Source organism: Panthera leo, chromosome A3, assembly GCF_018350215.1.
Source record: "Panthera leo isolate Ple1 chromosome A3, P.leo_Ple1_pat1.1, whole genome shotgun sequence".
Taxonomy (NCBI): domain Eukaryota; kingdom Metazoa; phylum Chordata; class Mammalia; order Carnivora; family Felidae; genus Panthera; species Panthera leo.
In genome coordinates this window covers 116,555,063-116,576,916 of record NC_056681.1, presented here as the reverse complement: position 1 = coordinate 116,576,916, position 21,854 = coordinate 116,555,063, and the positions used below count along the sequence as shown (strand labels likewise).

The 21,854-nt window shown below is 41.5% G+C and overlaps 1 protein-coding gene across 8 annotated transcripts in view; it reads left to right on the top strand.

Annotated features, from left to right (window-relative positions):
* Positions 1-21,854, top strand: part of CLIP4 (CAP-Gly domain containing linker protein family member 4) — an 85,753-nt gene that overhangs the window by 1,216 nt on the left and 62,683 nt on the right. For 2 of the 8 annotated variants that reach the window (XM_042933348.1, XM_042933347.1), the window contains exon 2: positions 11,767-11,825. The exons of 4 other annotated variants lie outside the window; for them this stretch is intronic. The gene's annotated coding sequence lies outside the window, so the exon portion shown is untranslated. Of the gene's footprint in view, positions 1-11,766; positions 11,826-13,652; positions 13,825-14,317; positions 14,466-21,854 lie in introns of those variants that run through there. 2 more of the 8 variants (XM_042933350.1, XM_042933349.1) reach the window with 2 other exon arrangements.

Here is a 21,854-nt window from a genome sequence, read left to right as displayed (position 1 = left end):
TTGTAGTGGTATCTCATTGTTGTTTTAATTTTCATTTCCCTGATAGCATATGATATTGAGCATCTTTTCATATGCTTCCTTGCCATCTTCTTTGGTGAGGTCTGTTCAGATCATTTGCCTAAGTTGTGCTGTTTTCTTACTATTGAATTTTAGGAGTTGTATATTTGGGATACAAGTTATTCATCAGATATGTAGTTTTGCAAAGATTTTCTCCGAGTCTATGGCTGTGTTTTCATTCTTTTAACTTCTTCTGCAGAGCAGAAGTTTTAAGTTCTAATGAACTCCAACTTGTATTTGGTGCTAAAAAGTCATTACCAAATGCAAGGTTACCTAGATTTTCTCCTATGTTGTTTTCTAAGTTTTATAATTTTGCATTTGGCATTTATATCTGTGACCCATTTTGAGTTAGTTTTGTGATACATGTAAGTTCTGTGTCTAGATTCATTTTTCTGTATGTGAATGTCCAGTTGTTCCAGCACCATTTATGGAAAACACTATTCTTTTTCCATTGAATTCTCTTTGCTCCTTTGTGAAAGAGTGGTTGTATTTGTGTGGGTATATTTTGCTCTGTATTCTATCCTGCTGATATAATTGTCTTTTCTTTTGCCAATAACACACTGTAGTTTTATCCTAAGTCTTTAAGTCTGGTCAGCCATTTGACTTTGTTCTTCTTCAACATTGTGTTGGTCATTCTGGGCCTTTTACTTTTCCATATAGACTTTAGAATCAGTTTCTCAATATCCACAAAATAATACACTGGGATTTTGATTGGAATTGAATTGGATGCATGAATCAAGTTGGGAAGAACTGACTAATTATCTTGAGCCTTCTTTTCCATGAACATGGAATAGCTTTCTATTTATTTAGACGTTCTTTGATTTCTTTCATGCAAGTTTTCTAGTTTTCCTCATATAGATCTTGTACATATTTTGTTAGATTTATACCTAAGCATCTCTCTCTCTCTTTCTCTTTTTTATACTGTTTATAGAGTTGCTTCTAATTTCAAATTCCCATTGTTCATTGCTGGTATACAGGAAAACAATCGACTTTTGTATTTTGGTCCACATTAAACATTTTTTTAAATGTTTATTTATTGAGAGAGAGAGAGAGAGAGAGAGAGAGAGAGAGAGAGAGAGCGCACAAGCAGGGATGGGGCAGAGAGAGAGGGAGACACAGAATCTGAAGCAGGTTCTAGGCTCTGAGCTGTCAGCACAGAGCCTGACGCAGGGCTTGAACCCAAGAGCCATGAGATCATGACCTCAGCCGAAGTCAGATGCTCAATCGACTGAGCCACCCAGGTGCCCCAATTGGTCCACATTTTAAATGTCTTCTTTGCCTTTTATTTCTTTGCTTCCTCCTGTCTTTTGAAAGAGAGGAAGGAACTCAGGATCTGGAGAAAGATATTAAATTAAACATTTTAATTCAATTTTATTTTTAAAGTTTATTCTTTATTTTGAGAGAGCAAGAGTGGGGGAGGGACAGAGAGAGGGAGAGAGAGAGAATCCCAAGAAGGCTCCACATTGTCAGCTCAGAGCACGATGTAGGACTCGAACTCACAAACCTTGAGATCATGACCTGAGCCAAAATCGAGAGTTAGATGCTCAATTGACTGAGCCACCTGGGTGCCCCAATGTTTTCACATGAGTGACTAATATACAAAACAGCATATAATTGGATTTTAAAATGTGTCCTTTTTTAGTGAAAGGGAGAAATTAGAGAGCTAGCTCCCCATGGAAGAGGTGAGATATAGGAAGGGTCTGGAAGGGTAGTTGGATTTGGATAGGAGGAGGTAGATTGCAGGCAAAGTCTAAGCAGAAGAATGGCATGTATAGGATGGGGAGGTGGGAGTGAAGGGGTAGGTTTTATCACATTGGGCAGAGGTGGGAGATGACTTTGAAGAATGTCGGTGTGAGTAATCAGAACTTGATAAAGTGCTCAGAGGGAGTTTCTAAACAGATCCTTTGGGTCTGGTTCTTTTAGGACCATTGGTTTTTGGTTTCACATATACCTCAAGGCAGATATTCTGAACCATTTGCTTCTTTGAATCAGAATTACAGGCATATGCCAGGAAGTGTTTCTAAAGAGAAGCACTGCCCTTCTGGGGAAAAACTACCAAATGGGGTTGCAGGTTTTTCATTTGCCCCAAGAGTAGAATTTCACATACGTACATCAGGAAAAAAGCAACCTACTTGAGAGGTCAAAAATAGTGATACAGATGCCAAGGGAGGTTTCTTTGAGTTTCCCAGGCCCCTTGCTGGCTGGCTGCGTTGAACTCAGTCTCTTTGAAGAACTCTGTCATTACTGGGGGGCAGGAGAACTCTGTGGCGTCTCTTAGGAGGGAGGAAAGCAATGAGGGAATTGTATGAATTCCAAAGCTTTAATCTCTTCTTACCACAAAGAGAAGAGCACACAGGGCATTAAATGCCCTATTTTTTTTTTTTTTTTTCTTGGTCTGAGTTAACTTACCTCATGAGACCTCTCTAGTGTTATACGTAATTGCTTATTCAGGTCACCAATAATGACACTGCAGGGATTCAAGGAAGTTTTCATGGTGAAAGGACACATCCATATTTAGAACTCTAGTCACTACCTCCTCCACAGACATTACCTTCCTTCATAAAACCTCTCTGAATCCAACTCTTTCCACTCCCACTCCCACCTCCACCCTGATCACCTGAATTCAAGCCACCTGCCTGACAGCCACATACTAGATCTCCTTAACTATAGAGTCCCTCTCATAATGACCTGGGGTCAAAACCTTGGATCCATTCTTTTCCTTCACAAAGTCTTGTTCATTCTTTCTATGAAGCATCTCTAAACATTCATAAGAACATCCCATGCATTGCTCTTGTCTTGGGTCCACTGCTACTCATGTTTATCTCTCTGCCTGGTGTTTTTCTCTTGTCTCTCACCATTTTAAGCACATACCCAGATATCCAGCTAAATTTTAACTTTAGATAAACAATAATTAAAAAAATAATTTGGTACATACTTCTACTAAAAAATTATTTGTTATCTGAAATTCAAATTTAATTGGGCAGCCTATATTTTATGTGTCAACCCTACCACTATGGAACTTTTCTTAATGATCCAATTCTTCCTTATCTGATTTTTTAGTTCCTAAAATACCTAATGCAGCCTTTCATTATATGCTATCTTATAATTATTGATTACATATACAGTATTAACACTTATTGGGCAATTATTCAGCATCAGGCACTGTGCTTAGTTCTTTTCATACAATAGCTCATTGAATTCATACAAGAAATATGTGATAAAGTAGGTCCTACTATGATACCAATTTTATAAATGAGGAGGCTGAGTTTTTGAGAAATTATTTTGTGTGTTCAAGGTCCCAAAGCTAATTACACTTGAACTTTAGTTTTTCTGTAGGGTGACCAACTTGTTCTGATATCCCTGGCACTGTTCTGGTTTTAAAATTGAAAGTACTCACACCCTAGAAACCCTTTCAGTTCCAGGCAAACCTTACATGTCTGGGTTCAAAGTCTGGGATTCTATCTTGCTTCCAATTTTTTTGAGATTTAATGTTTTTCCTCTCAGTTATGTTAGAAAGTCACCAAGGACAGGGTGATATCTAATAGTATTTACTGACACCAAGAATTATTTAGTAAGTGCTTGACAAATGAGGACCAGAAGCTCCCCTCCAAGGCCACACCTCTTTTCTTGAGCCTCTTTGGATTGCAGATGCTCAGGACTGTGTGGGTGTGCGTAAGGGCAGCTAATCTTAGATGCAGCTGAGACCTGAGCGTGGCCACTGGCCTTTGCAATAGAGACACAAAATGGACCATGATGTCACTGACCATTGCTTACAAAGATGCTAGGCTATTGTTACTAGCAACAGTGCCCCTAAGTTAGTGAAAATGCAGCTCCTTGGTAGGTGTGTGGTGCCTCACTTGACATGCTGAACCTTGAGAGACTCCCTGCTTTGAAGACTGAGTTAGGGCTTGGATGAGGCTGGAGAAACAGAAACCATGGTGCCAAGAAAAGGAGTGCAATAGGGTGGGTAGCAAGACCATCAGCACCTTGATGGACGGACAGCACCCAAGGAAGCTGAGTGGCTGTTTCTTCACTGGGAATATGCTTTTGTGCAATGCACATATATCCAAAAGATTATTATGTTATTACATTATTATATAACAACCAAATGGTTAAAATGATGATATGTAGGTGTTATTGTTATGCTGCAAAGTGGTTAATGGGGTGTGATGGGAAAGGCAGAAACAATAGATTTCCATCCCCTAGGGACATCTGTATAACTTGTCTCCACTTCATTTTGAATGCAGGTCATTACTGTGCATACTTACACCAAGTTAAATGAAGCTGTCTGTGACAAATCATTTATAAAAATAATTTGCTATTTAAAAGAACTAGTTAAGTTGAATTGATAAAGGCTAACACTTTCAAGGCAACTTTGTTTTTAGTTGCTGAGTTTCACTTCAAAATGCTTGAATTTTTAGTATGCTTTTGTTTTAGGCTTTTTATTATGAGAGTGTAACAGATATGGGGCATAAGGGTCAGACAGGAGTTTCTATTTTGGACAGTGCTGACAGATTCCATGGTGGCTTTTCCTCATCCTCATAAATGTCTCTTAGCCTCTTACTGTGACATTCAAGGCCATTCCTGATCTATTCTCAACCTCCCTTTCCAGCTCATCTTCTACCAATTCATGCTATGGACTCTGCACCACTTAGACCCTTTGCTGTCCTCCAAACACACGTTTAGCTTTTCTGCCTCCAAGCCTTTCTCTTGCAAAGCATTGTGGTTAAGAGTTTAATCTCTTGAACTAGACTGCCTGGGTTCACATCCAGGTTCTGCTATTTACTGAGTGATCCTGAGCAAGTTGCCTAACTACCTTATGCCTATTTCTCCAACTGGAAGGTGAAACTAAAATGATATTTCTTCTTCAGAAGTAAAATAATTCATGAAAGTGCTTCGAACAATGCACAGCACATACTAAGCCCTCAGTAAATGCTGGCCCCCTCATTCATGTAACTGGAGCTCGTTATCCTCCCCACTTAACTCAGAATATATCTTTTCCTCAAAGGCTTTCCTGATCACCCCATCCTGCAATGTGTGCTCCCTCTTGGGAAATCCCTAGACACTGCTTCTTTGGCACGTTGTTGGTGTTCTTTTCTCATGTTCATGTCTCATGACCACATGTGATTGTTTTCCTCCAGCTAGCCCACTTTGAGTTAGGCTTTGTACTCATGACAACAGTGGGAGGCAGGTATTTTTCATCTCATTTTACAAAGGAACAAACTAAGGCCCAGAGAAGTTAAGTGATTTTCTAGGGTTACTGAGCTGGGGAGAGAAGGTTCTGGGGGCTCCAGCTCAATTTGCACATGATGACAGCTTCAACACTCTTCCTCCTAGAAAACAAGGAGCAAATCTTATACTGTGGTAGACTCCATACTTTCCTTTAGGAAGGAGGTATTCAGTTTATTCCTGATTTGATGGGTTAATATGCAATTTGGTTGCCTTGCTAAGTGTCATTCAGGGCTTATGGTTGTGATTATTTTGATGATGATGAAGATATTGCATGGGATATTTTGATGGGCCTTAAAAGGATGGACTGTAACTTACTCTTCTTGGGTTGAACCCTATATGAATCTAAAAACACAATTCACATTTATTTTTGTCTTAACTGTTCCCTGCTGTTGCAAATATGATTAGATGAGGAATGTCAAAACCCATCTTATTATCAATGCTGTTTTTGTCACAAAGGAGACTTTCTCCCAGCTAATTGGTCTGTCAATGGTTCTCTTTGTTAGGTGAGTCATTTGATCCATTGTTGACAAGGTGCAAATTGCTCTCTACCCACCCACAGGGTAGGGTGGGGGAGGGGGAGGATGCTCCAGTGGGTCTGACAGTCTTTCAACCCCTAATTAAGATGCTATTAAGCAGCTGATAGTTTACAGTGAACAGAGATGAAACTGTATTGGTTTTGTAAGCAGCTGCTGGAAAGACAACTTGATAGAGCTTTAGTGATGTATGAATGCTTCCCATTTTAGAGTGTGTGCATGCATGTGATACAAAGACAACTTCTGTGATTTCTCAACTCCTTGGATATGATAGTTATCTTTTCTGTGACTGAAATCTTAAAGAACCAGGCCCATTTTATCAACAAATATTTATTGAATTTGTATTATGTGCCAAGTACTAGGTTCTAGGTACTCAGGATGCAGCACTGACAAAAATAGACTAAAACTTCTTCCCTCTGGAACTTTTTCTTTTAAAGCTTTTTATTAGGGAAAAAATTTCAAATGTATGCAAAAGAAGAAATAATAATATACCCATCATTCAGCTTTAATAATGATCAATATTTTGTCATTCTTTTTTCATCTATCCCTTCCACCATACACTTATATTTTTACTTGAATAAATTTGACATGTAACCTTGTATTGGTTTAAGGTGCATAGCATGTTATTTTGATACATTTGTATATTATAATATGATTGCCAGTGTAGTGATATTTATCATATTACATAATCAGAGCACAATATCATTGTCTAAATTCATTACGTGTGCATTAGGTCTCTAAGACTTATTTACCATTCACTATAAGTTTGTGTCTTTAAACACCATCACTCTTATCCACCCCATCCACCAGCCCCTGGTAAGCACCATTTTACTAACTTTTACAGGTTTAACTTTTTTTGATTCCACATAAAAGTGATATCTTTATACTTATCTTTCTCTGTTTGACTTTGCGTAGTTGCTCAAAGCCCATCTATGTTGTGGCATATCCTGTCAGATATCCTTCTTCCTCATGGCTGTATAATATTCCACTGTGTATATGTGTCACATCTTTTTTATCCATTCACCCACTGATGGCTATTTGGGTTGTTTCCATATCTTGGTGATTGTGAATAATGCTATGATAAACATGGGAGTGCAGATACGTCGCTGAACTCCTGTTTTCATTTCCTTTGGGCTTAAATCCAGAAGTGGAATTGCTGGATTGTATGGTAAACCTATTTTAAATTTTTTGAGGAGCCTCCATATTGATTTCCATCATGCTTGGACCAATTTGCTTTCCCATCACACACTTATGGACCACTTTAAAGCAAATCTCAGACATTAAACATTTTATCATAAATACTTTAGTATGAATTTCTAGCAGATAAGAACTTTTTTTAATGTATATTTTTGAGAGAGAGAGAGAGAGAGAGCACACATGAGCATGTGAGTGGGGGAGGGGCAGAGAGATATAGGGACAGAGGGTCTGAAGCAGACTCTGTGCTGACAGCAGAGAGCCCAATGTAGGGTTCGAACTCACAAACCAGGAGATCATGATCTTAGCCAAAGTCAAACACTTTGCGCCCCAGATAAGGACTTTTTAACAAAAACGTAATCACATGTTATTCTCATTCCTAAAAAAGTTAACAAAAACTTTTTGATACAATTTAATGTCCAGTTCATGTTAAATTTCCCTCAACAGCCTCAAGAATTTTTTTACATTTCTTTGTTTGATCCAGATCTAAATGCTCTGCACATTATAGTTTGTAGATAGAGCTCTTATGTCTCTTTCGATCTACACTAGTTTCCCTTAGCTAATTTTTGATTGTAGGAATTGGGTTATTTTCCCTGTAGAAGTTTCCACATTTTGGACTTGGCCTATTACATGCTCATGATGTAATTTATGATATTCCTTCATGCTTCATGTTTTCTATAAAATGATATTTATATCTAGAGACTTGGTTAAAGTATGTTTCAATGAGGGGCGGGGGTGTTGGAACTAACATCCTAGTGGAAACCATCTCGATGCTGCTATTATGTGCCAGAGATGTTTCTGGAACTGCCTTGGTGGCCATAGCTTTGAGCAGCCAGTGTGAAAGACTTGTTCCTTAGAGAGGCAGTTTTAATCCTGATGCCATGAAACATTCCCTGTGTTCCTTCTTTCTTATGTTGGCCTGTAAAGAACACTTTTTAAAAATAGTTTATTTATTTATTTTTGAGAGAGAGAGAGAGAGAGAGAGAGAGAGAGAGAAAGAGAGAGAGCAGGGGAGGGGAAGAGAGAGAGGGAGACAGAATCCCAGGCAGGCTCCATGCTGTCAATGGAGAGCCCAACATGGGGCTCAAACTCATGAACTATGAGGTCATGACCTGAGCTGAAACCAAGGTTCAGACACTTAACCACTGAGCCACCCAGGCACCCTACCATAAAGATACAAACAACTTTAAAAGTTGTTGTATCACGTGGTGTTGGGGAGTGGCCCAACTGGAGGACATGGGAAGCAGTTCCCACATAGGAATGAGTTGGGTTTGAAAACTTCATTTGTTTGTGTCTTTTTGGGAATTAGACTAACAAAAGAGAGAATAAACTTACAGAATAGCACGAATCTAAATTGGGCCAGTTGAGTTAGAATATTTGAGGAAGTCTCTGGTTTATTTTGTGAAAGGTATTCAGGAGATTCAAGTGTGCAACCAGGAATGAGAACCAAGGATTCAGATAATAAGGCTTGTGAGGTCTTCAGTTTGTAGTCTGCTTTAGCAGGCAGGTCCCCACTTGAAGCAAGTCTCTGGTTTATTTTGTGAAAGGTATTCAGGAGATTCAAGTGTGCAACCAGGAATGAGAACCAAGGATTCAGATAATAAGGCTTGTGAGGTCTTCAGTTTGTAGTCTGCTTTAGCAGGCAGGTCCCCACTTGAAGCAAGTCTCTGGTTTATTTTGTGAAAGGTATTCAGGAGATTCAAGTGTGCAACCAGGAATGAGAACCAAGGATTCAGATAATAAGGCTTGTGAGGTCTTCAGTTTGTAGTCTGCTTTAGCAGGCAGGTCCCCACTTGAAGCTTTGAGAGAGAAAAGGAGATTCTTCAGAAGAAAGCAAGCCCAGGTGACAGCAGTAGGAAGTTCCTGGGGTCTCTGGTGACTATCGATTTGAAAGGATTTCAGTGGTATTGATGAATTTCTCCATCAATAAATGATGTTATGAACTTTTCTTAAAAATGGGGAATGGGGCTTTGGTTTGGAAAATCCAGAACTATGAAGGAAAAGATGACTCCAGTGAACAAACAGAAGAATCAAGCTGTCATTTACTGACATGGGAAGGGTGTGGGGTAGGGTTCTATTCTGAACATATTACATTTGAGATGCTTATTATACACTATAGATTAGATGTTGAGTAGGCAGTGGATATATGTCTGAAGTTCAGGGCTAGAGATAGAAATTTTGGAATCCTGAAAATAGAGATAGCATTTAAAGCCTTGGATGGGATGAAATCATCTAGTAAATGAGAGAATGGCTTCCTGGAAGCCACGTGAAGGTTACAAACAGTTTCTCTGAGGCATATCTAGGAGGGTGATTGCTGAGTCATAAAGCACGCTGATAATTTTTTTCACTAGACACTGCCAGCTTGCTCAATGGAATGTATTTACCAGTTTAAATTCCCATCAGCAGTGCATGAGGATTCCCATTTCCCCATATCTTTGCCAATATTTGGGATTTTTCTAATTTTTGCTAAGCTGATGGGTGAGGCACTGGTGTGTTGGTGCTGGCTCATGAGAGCAGACTGAACACACTTCTTCCAAAATCCTTGTTCAATGACCTCCTGCTGGTAGTTTGAAATTGGCAGGGGTGAGAGTATTTGCACATGGAAATTAGCAAATGCTAAAATTAGGACTGCCCCTGCCCTAATCCCCCAGAGCTGGTTTTTAAATATACCAGCATCCCAGTGGCTATAGGTAGCACCATACTTTTTGTTGTGTTTCTATTCTCTCCTCTCTAGAGGGTTTGAGCATCTCTTCTATGCTTGCATGCCATTCTGGCTTTTCCTTCGGCCTATTTCTATCCTTTTCTCATTTTTATATTGGATTTTCTGACTTCTTTTTGTTGACTTGCAAGCGTTCCTTACATATTTTAGATATTAATCCCTAAATGCTTTTGAACACATCATATATCTTCTCCCAGTTTGTCAGCTGCTGTTAACTTTTTCTATAGTAGTCTTCATTGGAGAAAAGCCTTCATTGTGATGTATGGCAAATCTCCCAGCCTTTTGTTTTAAGGTTTGTACTTTTGTAGTCTTGTTTTATGAAGTAAGTCCCTACCCCCATGTTCATAAAGACATTCTCCTACATTTTCCTTCTACCTTTCGAATGTAGGTCTTTAATTCATCTAGAGTTCTCCTTTGTTTTTGTTTTTTGTCTTTTTTTTTTTTTAATTTTTAAGTTTATTTATTATGTGAGAGACAGCACAAGTTGGGGAGGGGCAGAGAGAGAGGGAGACACAGAATGCAAAGCAGGCTCCAGGATCTGAGCTGGCAGCACAGAGCCTGATGCGGGGCTCGAACTCACAAACCATGAGATCATGATCTGAGCCAAAGTCGGACGCTTAATCGACTGAACCACCCAGGTGCCCCATGGGGTTCATCTTTGTATATGGTAGACATGGAGCATCCAGCTTTATTTCTTCATAAACTAAGCCAGTTTCCCCAACAATATCATCTAAATGACATATATTTTTCTCATTGATTTGTAGTACCACCTATATATATGTTGAGGTGTCACGGTCTGCTTCTGAGCTCCCTATTCTGTTTTACTGTTCCATTTCTGTTCTAGGACCACACTATTTTTTTTATCACTATGTGGTAATAATAATATCTGGCAGGGCAAGCTTCCTCTCTTTGCTGTTGCTTTTCCAAACTGACTTAACTATGAAAATTTTTATTTTTCCTCATATGTTTATTGAAGTTCCTTAAACTTTGAGTTGGTATAACATTGCATTTAGAAATTAGATGGATTTTTACAATGTCAAGGCATCCTATCCATGGCATGTCTTCATTATTCAATCTTCTTTAAAAAATTTTTTTAATGTTTTTATTTATTTTTGAGACAGAGACAGAGAGCATGAGCAGGGGAGGGGCAGAGAGAGGGGGAGACACAGAATCTGAAGCGGGCTCCAGGCTCTTGAGCGGTCAGCACAGAGCCCGATGCAGGGCTCTAACTCACAGAGTGTAAGATCATGACCTGAGCTGAAGTTGGACGCTCAACTGACTGAGCCACCCAGGCACCCCTCAATCTTCTTTTATGTCCTTAAATAGAATTTTAAAACTTTCTCCATAAAGTTCTTACAAGTTGTTAGGTTAATTCCTGGATATTATGCTTAAGAGTTTTATTGCTATTGTAAATCTTATTGTCTGTTATATTTCCTGGTTGCTTACTGCTGATATAGAGGAAACTATTTTTAGCTATTTATCTTGTACTTGACAACCTTATTGAACTCACTTATTACTTCTAATAGTTGATTCTGTTAGCTTTTCTCTGATGACGATCCTATCATCTGCAGATATAGATTTTAGGGGCTCTACCCAGTGCTCTGATATTTTGCATTTCACGACTTCTGCTAGTTGGGCTTCAATTTGGCACCCCAATTCTGACAGCGGGGTGTTTCTTATAGTCCTGATGGCCCCTACATCCAGATTCTGAAAACTGAGCCTTGTCTTCTTCTCAGTGAATGATATGATATCCTGCCCAATACCTCAGTCCACATAAGAGCAGTGGCTCAGTCTTCTTTTGCCTATGTCCCCAACCCTTTTACCATGGTTTGGGTCCTGTTAGCTGCTGAGAGACCTTTTGGTGCTGACTTCTGGTTGTCTGCTTGAATTTCTGAATGGTCCCTGCTATTTGACACAACATTTCTGTGTCTTGAATGCCCCAAAGGACACCCTGCATAGGTAATACAAAATAGTGGATCAACACAAGACTTCAGATCAGACAGACTTAGTTTGAATCTTTTCCTGCCCCAGGGTACATCAAGCAAGTTCCACAACCTGATGGAGTCTCTTTCTTCATTTGTGAAGTGAAGGCAAGTAAAATCCCACAGGTAAAGGGCCACACAGTGGTCAGTCAGTAATGCCCCTTCTCCATACTGATCACCAGTGCTGATAACTTCCTGTGACTGTGGTTTATGTTTCATTGTCCAGGAACCTCACTGTGCCTTCAGATACAATTGCATCTTAGTAGGTACAGTTGTACCACATGCCCATGTGCCTTCCCACCCCAGCAGATGGTTTAAGTTCCAAGTCCTGGTCCAACTCTTGTTAACTGGGCAATACGTGGTCATACTTGTATGACCCATGGGGTTTTCTAGGGAGCATGATTCTGATGAGTGCTTATATTCTTGATGATGGCTTATGGAATAAATTCAGTATTTTGGACAAAGGCAACCAGGTGAGTAGGAGACTCTCTCCCTAATTGCTTGGTATCCTGGGAAATTGCCTGTGTACTATTTTGTGTTTGGGTGTAGCAGAAAAGGCTAGCAGCCTGGCTGGTTCTAACAGAGACTTTTATTATAGTTAAAAACAACTCAGCTAGCCACACCCTGTCACCTACTAATAGTGGTATCTCAGAGGTATAATTTAAATCAGCAATAAAAGTGAACTGTATACCTATGTTTCCACAGGTACACCAATAGCACCTTCTGTTACACACAGATCTTTATGAGTTTTTGTGGCTCACTGACAACAGGACTAATTTATAGTTGCTTAAAGCCAACCAAAGTTGCCTTCCTTCTTCTAACCAGTGAAAGAGGTGGGCAGGATCAGACAAGAAGAGGGTATTATGGCGGCAGGGAGAAGGAGGTGTAACTCCCAAAGGGAGGAGGCAACTGTGTCACATGATCATCCCCGAGAGTCCATGAAGGTGCTGAACCTGCAGAGAAAGAGAAACTGGCAGCTGACCAGGGACTGTGGGATGGTCATGGCATTTAAATATTGCATAAGTTCTATGGGTTTTAGCTGACAGTGTGCTCCACCCAATTCAACAATGTAATATTGACTGCTACAAAACTATTTTGATATCTTGAGCTACGCTAATAGAAGCATGGGACCTAGAAAGAGGTGAGAGTTTCTATTTTCTCTGCACTCAACAGGACACCATGTTCATTTGTGAGCTCTAAAGAAGCTGGGGTATGTCATAAAGACTCCTTTAACATGCTGGTGAGTGGGATCTTGACCCTGTCGTACAAGGAGTAGCCTAAGGGACAGAGAATGCTTGTCCTAGATATCTTGAATCGGAGGCAGACATGATCTAGAAGTCCCCAGAGTAGAAACCCAATAAGGAGGGGATGCAGGGAGGTGATTTAGCTCAAGGTAGGAAGAGCTTGTCAACAAGGCTGGTCTATGATAAAATGACTGCATTTAAAGAAAGAGTTCCTGGTTACTGGAGGTATTCAACTATGGCCATTTGGTGTAAGGATGTTGCAAGGGAGGCCCAGGCAAGGGAAGGGGGCTTTTTCTAATCTCCAGAATCCCTGATTCCAACAGGAAAAGATGCTCTGGTGTGTCCCCAGCACTTACCTCTGCTCTTGCAAGAGACCCAGATAGACATTCAGTCATTCAATATCTGCTCTTGCCAGGCACTGTGCTTGGCGAACACGGAGGTACAGTGTAGTAATCTGTATATCACAGCCAGAATGAAAAGGCCTCAGAGAGAGAGTTGTTATGTTGTAACATCAGTGATTCAGTGTTATAAACCTCAGTCATGGGGAAACAATGGACTCATTAAGTTCCTTCATTAAGGAGACTCATTAAGTGCCAAGCAACACCTTTCCTTCTACTGGGTGATGGAGAACCAGGATGTCAGCACTTAACGTCTGTTAGTTGTTACAGTTTCACCACCTCTGGCTCTTGGGGAATGGAGATGGGACCGAGGGAGAAGAAGGTGAGAAATGAGCAAAGCAGCAGGAGAAATAAAGTTCTGGGACGACTACTCACGTCTCCCCTTCTGCCTCCACAGACACCTTTGGGTGTATTCGGCCTGGGTATAGTATCGGCTAGGCTTTTTACAGCAAAACCTGCAAACAGGTAATTGACTGGTGGACCTATTCTGGGCCATGCACAGGGTTAGACACAGATAAGACGCCATGCCTGCCCCTGTGAACTCGGTGGGGGCGCTCCTAGCCCCGGGGCGGGGGTGGGAGAAGGTAGCTAAGGGCTTTAATGGAGGAGTACAGCGCGCCAAGGGCTACCGCCCCTACTCACTGCCCTGGGCCCTGCGGGGTTCCCCCGAGAACCTTCCTGCGACTGCGATGGAAATACCACGGCGCTGCCACCTCCACGCAAGTCTAACCCAGGAAGCTCCCAGGCGGTCCCAACCTGGAGGCTCCACCTTCCGTGGGCTGGGGGCCGGCGGGGGCGCAGGCAAGAGGCGCGCGCTTCTCGCCTCCACCCCACCCCCCAGCCCCGGCGCGTGCGCGGGGCTGGGGCCGAGGCCTGCGCGCGGCCCGGGAGCCTGCACTGCGCGCGCGCCGACCCCGCGTGGGGCCCGGCTCGGCGCGCGCGGAGGCGGCAGGCGGGAGGGGCCGGACCAGGTCTGGGAGCGGCGCAGCGGGAGGCTCCGCGGCCGGCCACTGGAGACGGGCGCCGGGCGGAGGAGCGCGCCTCTCGGCCTTGCCTCCGCGTCTCCGCGTTCGCAGCCGGCCGTCCCGAGAGGACCGGAGGAGCAGGTGGGGCGGGAGCGCGCGGGGGCTGCGGGCCGGCTGGGCGGGGGCGAGGATGCCCGAGGGGCTGTTGACGGCTCGGGGAGGGCCGCGCGGAGGCTCTGGGAGCGCCGCGTCCGCGTCCGGTGGCGCCGGGGTCGCGGGCTCCCGCAGGCCTCCCCGGGGCTGTCGCCGGGGGCGGGGGCGGCGCGGCCCACCTTGGGAGAGGTGGGTTTCTCCTCTCCGCTCCTCGCAGGCTGTGTAACTTTGGGATGAGGAGCGGCGCCGTGCCTGGGTTGCGGGCCCCCTGTCCGCCTCCGCAGCCGCGGCCGCCCGGGCGCCCTGGGAGTGTCACCCGCACGCAGATGTGCTGCGTGCGGTGCGCCGCCTTTGGTGTTTTTCCTGCAGCGGGCCTCTTCACATCTCCCGTGCCTCCCCTTGCTTAATAAATTGTTAAGAAACCTTTTGCCGGTGGGAATGCAAAGCTAAACCAAATGGCTTTGCTTCCAGTCTTTGGCTATCCTGAGATTCCTTAATTCGAAATAATAGGAATTGGGAAGGGAAGTTGGGGTGGGGGGTTGGGGGCACTTGCTCTGAGCCCTGCCCTAAACAGAGAGGTGGTTTAGACCTCATCCTTGTAGACTAGATTGATGGGTTTATAATGTCAGCTTTCTTTTAGATGTCAGGTTGTTCATTCATCCCGAGACTAAAGAGGCAGTTTGGATTTAAACTCTGAGACAGTGTTTTGATATATATCAGAGGATGATATTCTCAAGGGATAGTAACTTGCTCTATGTTCCCAGCTAGACTGTGGTTCACATTGTAGCAATTTCATAGTATAAATCGGTGCCTGTGAAATATTTCAATATAGAAACACCCTCCTCCTTAGAAACATCCAGCAAATACTTCATTTTCAGATTGACTTTTGTCATTTATGAACCTTCTGCACAATTTGAAGTAAGTCGTCTAAGTGGCAGAAGATCAGGCGATGTGGGACACGGAACGACTATGGACCGAAAGCAGAGAATTGAAAATGGCAGAAATCTAGCCTTCTACATCTTTATTATGCAAAAGCATCCTGGTTCTATCTTATTTTGCTAACAATATGCATTTTTAAAAAATGCTTTCATTTGGTAATGGACCACCTGGGCTGTAAGATTAGATCTTGAAATATGAGTATTTTTACTTGTTTGATAGAAGATTTAACAAATGGTATATTATTTGTAGTACTTACTTCAGACATTTCAGATTCACCAGATACAGTTTTCACTAGCAGGGTCTTTTAAAAAAAGTGATATTTATGTGGTGTCTTTGTATTGTTCTTAACAACTCCAGTTTTGAAACATGTACTAGTGGCCTTTTTGTTAATCAACTCTTTCTCCCTGTTTAAACCTACAAATATCTGGTTACTTTTAGGCTTACTGTTCCCTGGTTCCTTATGTATAATTAACCGTGCTGCTATTGGCTTGCTTAGTTTTGTTAGCCTTTGTTTATTGTTGATTCTTATTATTTTCGCATCTGGAATTTGAGCAGCATTGTTTTCCTTCAGTGGTGTTCTATAGAACTTTCTGCAATGAGGGAAGTGTTTCTGCACTGTTTAAGCATGGTGTCTGCTACCCACATGTGGCTTTTGAGTACGTCTGTGGGGCTAGAGCAATGGAGGAACTGAAATTTTAGTTTAATGTAAATAGCCACGTGTGGCTAGTAGCTACCTGGTTGGACACTGCAACTTTAAATTTTTAGTCCTTCAGGAAGCTTCCACTGACCCTCTTGAACACAGCATTTATTACAACTGTACAGTAATTTCAGCTTTCTTATAGGAATATACTAGACTCTAACCTATGTGGGGACGAGGGCATACCTATTTTCTTTCTCTTTGTATGCCCAGCCTAGGACTTAGAAACACTCAGTAAATGCTTGTTGAGTGACTAATGAACTTCTGGAGGGCAGGTGTCTTTTATATTCTTTCTAGGGCTGAGAGGCAACTAAGTATCGAATACTGTAAATACCTGTTTAGTGATTGAATAGATTTATATACGTAACAAATAAATGGATAGCTGGAGATACTACATTAAATTTTTTTGGTTATTATCTTTTATTGAAGCATAATTAACATACAGTGTTATATTAGTTTCAGGTGTACAATATAATGACTCATCAATCTATATATTACTCAGTGCTCATCATGATAAGAATACTCTTAATATTCTTTATCATTTTCACTCACCACCTACCCACCTCCCTTCTAGCAGCCACTGGTTTGTTCTCTGTATTTAAGAGTCTGTTTTTTCTTTGTTCCTTTGTTTTGTTTTGTAAATTCCACATGAGCGAAATCATATGGTATTTGTCTTTCTCTGTCTGACGTATTTCACTTAGCATTATAACCTCTAGGCCCATCCATATTGTTGCAAATGACAAGTTCTCATTCTTTTTTGTGGGTGAGTAATATTCCACCCCCAGTCTTCTTTATTCATTCATCGATGAATGGATGCTTGGGTTGTTTCCATACCTTCACTATTGTATACAGTGCTGCAGTAAATGTAGGGTGCATACATCTTTTGAATTAGTGTTTTTGTTTTCTTTGAGTAAAAACCTAGTAATGGACTCACTGGATCACTTAGTAATTCTATTTTTAATTTTTAATTAATTAATTTTTAAAATGTTTATTTTTGAGAGAGAGCGCTCAAGTAGGGGAAGGGCAGAGAGAGGGGGGGAAAGGATCTGAAGCAGGCTCTGTGCTGACAGCAGCAAAGCTGATGTGGGGTTCAAACTCACGAACTGTGACATCGTGACCTGAGCCGAAGTCAGACCCTCAACTGACTGAGCCACCCAGGCACCCCTCTATTTTTTACTTTTTTTTTTTTAATTAAAAAATTTTTTTAAATGTTTATTTTTGAGAGAGAGACAGAGACAGAGTGCAAGCAGGGGAGAGCAGAGAGAGAAGGAGACAGAATCCGAAGCAGGCTCCAAGCTCTGAGCTGTCAGCACAGAGCCCAATGCGGGGCTTAAACTCATGAACCATGAGATTATGACCTGAGCCGAAGCCGGATGCTTAGCCACCCAGGCACCCCTATTTTTAATTTTTAAAGGAACCTTGGAGATATGATTTAAATGCTTATTTTGGTTATGGTAATTTTTTGGGAATCTAATGGAAATAAAGGCTCCTGGCAAAATACAGTATTTAAATGAATGAAAGGGCCTCGTGATTCTAACTCATGTGGACACAGCTTAGATCTCCTGTTAGTTGAGTAGCTCAAAGATGCTGCCCTTGAACCATATTCCAGATAAAGCTGAGGGAGTCTCTTGACCATAATGAGGTTCCTTAGTGAGGTCTACTAGCCTTGAACCGCTTTGAAAAAGTTAGTGGCCATCTCTTCTCACCACCATTCTGTGTTAGGGAATAGACCAGGAATCCTTGAAAAATCACAAGATATTTGAGCCATGTTACCAGTTGCATTTTCTCAGAGCTGTTTTTGGGGTGATGGTGTAGGATGGGATTCCTATATAAATCAGAGTTTGGGGAATTTGATTCTAGTTTGACCAAGTTTGAGCGAGATCCCAGGTGTCTTAGATCTTCAGACCCAAAGATTGCTTTTCAGAAGGATTCTAAAACTTTGCCATGTTTTTAGAGGTGTGCAGTTTTCTTAAGTGGGACTAGAGATAGACTGTTGAGTTTTTCGTGAAGGAAAGGAAATGGGACTAAGGAAAAATGCAATGAAGACACAAAATACAAAGAATGTTCAGTACATTGGTTAGGTAATATTGTAGCTTCTCTGGGCTTGAAGTATCTAGTATATGAAATGACAGTGTTTATTCCACCTTGTTGAGTGAATCATCTTTCCACACTGCATCTAAATGAAATATGTGTAAGACACTAATCTAGCTCCTGTGATAGTTGTGCAAGATAGAGTTCTGTGAGGATCTCAGCAGTCTACAAGGAAATGAAAGGTGCTCTGAGGATCACTTTCAAAAAATTTTTTTTGGATGGGAAGCTCTACCCTATAAAAGGGAGGTTTTTATTTTTATTTTTTATTTTATTTTATTTTATTTTATTTTATTTTAATATGAAATTTATTGTCAAATTGGTTTCCATACAACACCCGGTGCTCATCCCAGCAGGTGCCCTCCTCAATGCCCATCACCCACCTTCCCCTCCCTCCCCTCCCTCCCCTCCCCCATCAACCCTCAGTTTATTCTCAGTTTTTAAGAGTTTCTTATGGTTTGGCTCCCTCCCTCTGACTTTTTTCCCCCTTCCCCTCCCCCATGGTCTTCTGTAAGTTTCTTGGGATCCACATAAGAGTGCAAACATATGGTATCTGTTTTTCTCTGTATGACTTATTTCACTTAGCATAACACTCTCCAGTTCATCCATGTTGCTACAAAAGGCTGTATTCCATTCTTTCTCATTGCCAAGTGGTATTCCATTGTATATATAAACCACAATTTCTTTATCCATTCATCAGTTGATGGACATTTAGGTTCTTTCCATAATTTGGCTATTGTTGAGAGTGCTGCTATAAACATTGGGGTACAAGTGCCCCTATGCATCAGTAGTCCTGTATCCCTTGGGTAAATTCCTAGCAGTGCTACTGCTGGGTCATAGGGTAGGTCTATTTTTAATTTTTTGAGGAACCTCCACACTGTTTTCCAGAGCAGCTGCACCAGTTTGCATTCCCACCAGCAGTGCAAGAGGGTTCCCGTTTCTCCACATCCTCGCCAGCATCTATAGTCTCCTGATTTGTTCATTGTAGCCACTCTGACTGGCGTGAGGTGATCTCTCAGTGTGGTTTTGATTTGTATTTCTAAAAGAGAGGTTTTTAAAGGTGGGTTCCTCTTAACCAACTCAGAAGGATAGCCACTCAATCACTTGGCTGAAGAATTAGGAGTATAAAAACATGAGTGAGTTCTAAAGTGTGGTTGTAGTCAGATGAATCTTCCTAAAACATGGTTTGAATCAGAACTCTCTCCTTTTAAGAAATCAGGAGTTTCCCAGTGCTTATGGAATTAAGTGGTTTGGTCTTTGATCAGGTGTATGCAATACTCCCAAGTAGAGTCCTAAAAAAACATTACAGCCTTACCTCAAACAATGTACCTAGATGTGCCCGAGTTCCAGCCTACTTCCTTTAACATGCTCTTCTTTTAAATTTCTGCTGACTGATCTTTCAAGACCCATCTTGGGGATGCTTTCTTCATGCACTGTTTCTGATTGTCAGGAGTGCCCAATGTAGATGTTCCTTGTACTTATGTCACAGAACATACCCCATTCTATTTCATCATCTATAGTTACTAGTGCTATTTTATTCACCCTAGTAGATGGTAAGCTAGCTAATAAGCCTGGACTCACTTTCGTATTTTCCAAAACATCCAGAATAGTGCGGTGCCTTGTATGTGGTGGTTCCTTAATAGTTATTAAGCCTTGTTTATGTCCCTTGATTTCAAAGGAAGCTTCATGCTCTGCATAGAATATTTTGCTCAGATTTACTGCCAAAAGTAGGAGCCAACAAGTAGAAATCCTGTTACTTTCATCACTGAGAAGCTATGGCATTGAAGGAGGACTGTCTTTGGGGATGTGTGTTACTTTTTGGAATTGAAGTGTTTGAGGAAGATCACCTTGCTGTGTGGCACCAATTCCTTGTTATTTCCCCATTATTGTGGTAGGGTTACTATCATAATCATTCAATGTATTGGGTGGCAACTAACTTTAGCATCTAAGAAAACTTGAATACCTTTAACATAGTAACAGTGTATTAGGTTATTTAATAAAGAATATCCATGTCCACATAAGCATGTACCTTATGACAAAAAAAAAAAAGTCACCTTACTCGTTACTAGTTCCTGACAGTCTTCAGAAAACATGGATCATTGGAAAGGAACCAGTTAGCTCAGAGAGGTGACTGTTTCTTTGGATCAGGGTGGTGATGGTGGAGTAAAGATGGCTAAGTTAGATATAGGATTGGTTAAGTATAGAACACACACTGAGTAATTTCTAGCATGGTGTTATCTGCTAGGGTAACTGGCAGCTTTGCCAGTTAATTATCTTTATTCTTTCTACTGAAATGGCCTAGCATCATTTTTATTTAGTTTTGTAATATGGTCTTTGCTTATATTTAACACTGATAAAGAGATTTATAATATTTCAGACTTTACAGACTTGATGCAAAAGAAACTGGATGCTTTTTACCTTTATATATAGTTCAGTTGTACCAACATTTGCTCTGCTATGCCATTTCTATCTGAGCTAGGGTGCAGCAGTCCACTGCAGGGCAAACATCCTAAGCGCTCACATGTTTTCTGGGAAAAAGAGGCAATATCAGTGATGTGGTTTAAAAGGCATGGCCTTCCATTTTCTGCACGGATGGACTAAATGGATGTTGTATGTTGGGGAGAAGTAAACAATGCCGGGAGCTCTTAGACCCATATTTGTACAAGTGATGTGATTGATTTCCAGTGAAACTTTCTAGGATGTCAGAAAAGAACGAGAACACTCTAAACTAGATTATTTTCATGTGATGAGCACATGGCATGAACTGTTAGAAGACAGGTAATGTAACCTGTGTCAGATCCTATGATAGAGGTACATCTACAAGGGATATTATATCCCTTTATTACTCTAAGTAAAGAGAATATCACCCACTTGGATTAACTCAGCATTTAAAAACCTTTTCACCTAGGGATGCCTGGGTGGCTCAGTCAGTTGAGTGTTTGACTTAAAAAAATTTTTTTTAATGTTTATTTATTTTTGAGAGAGAGAGAGAGACAGAGCACGAGCAGGAGAGGGGCAGAGAGAGAGGGAGACCAGAATCCAAAGCAGGCTCCAGCTCTGAGGTGGTCAACACAGAGCCTGATGTGGGACTCGAACCCACCCATGGACCACAGGATCATGACCTGAGCTGAAGCTGGACACTTAACCGACTGAGCCACCCAGGTGCCCCAAGGTTATGACTCCTGATTTCGACTCAGGTCGTAATCCCAGGGTCATGGGATTGAGCCCTTCATTGGGCTCTGTGCCAAGTATGGAGCCTGCTTGGGATTCTCTCTCTCTCCCTCTCTCTCTCCCTCCGCCCCTCCCCCACTTGCTCATGCGCACACTCATTCTCTCTAAAATAAAAAAAATTAAAAAGCAAAAACAATATTTATAAAAAAGGTTTTCATGTGTTTTGGGGAAATACTTAGCTTTTTTTTTTTTTTTTTTTAAACATTTATTGATTTTTGAGAGAGAGACAGAGCATGAACGGGGGAGGGTCAGAGAGAGGGAGACACAGAATCCGAAACAGTCTCCAGGCTCTGACCTATCAGCACAGGGGCTCGAACTCACAGACCGCGAGATCATGACCTGAGCCGAAGTTGGACACGTAACCAACTGAGCCACCCAGGCGCCCCAGTACTTAGCTTTTTATTTCTCCTGAGCTTTGTCTA